Consider the following 234-nt stretch of genomic DNA (forward strand, 5'->3'; position numbering starts at 1 on the left):
CGATTGTAATTGGTTTATTGATATTGATTGACGAAATGATGTGATGACAGCTGTGGGGCTGGTGAGCCCAGCATGGTTGGTTCTATTGCGCGCGCAAAGCATATCGACGGGGATAGTGCAAATCCGCATATACGGTACGGTACGTACGGTAGTACGTACTCGTAAATAGCGCTTATCTGCCGGTGGGGTCTATATTGGATATCTTTTGCCCTAATTTCAAAACCCATAACAACT

General features: G+C 45.3%; 1 protein-coding gene across 1 annotated transcript in view; it reads left to right on the plus strand.

Annotated features, from left to right (window-relative positions):
- The window catches only part of LOC141431069 (uncharacterized), a 24,754-nt gene that overhangs the window by 9,246 nt on the left and 15,274 nt on the right, over positions 1 to 234 (plus strand). The gene's annotated exons all lie outside the window — the stretch shown is intronic.

This window comes from Choristoneura fumiferana, chromosome 9 (assembly GCF_025370935.1).
Source record: "Choristoneura fumiferana chromosome 9, NRCan_CFum_1, whole genome shotgun sequence".
Lineage (NCBI taxonomy): Eukaryota > Metazoa > Arthropoda > Insecta > Lepidoptera > Tortricidae > Choristoneura > Choristoneura fumiferana.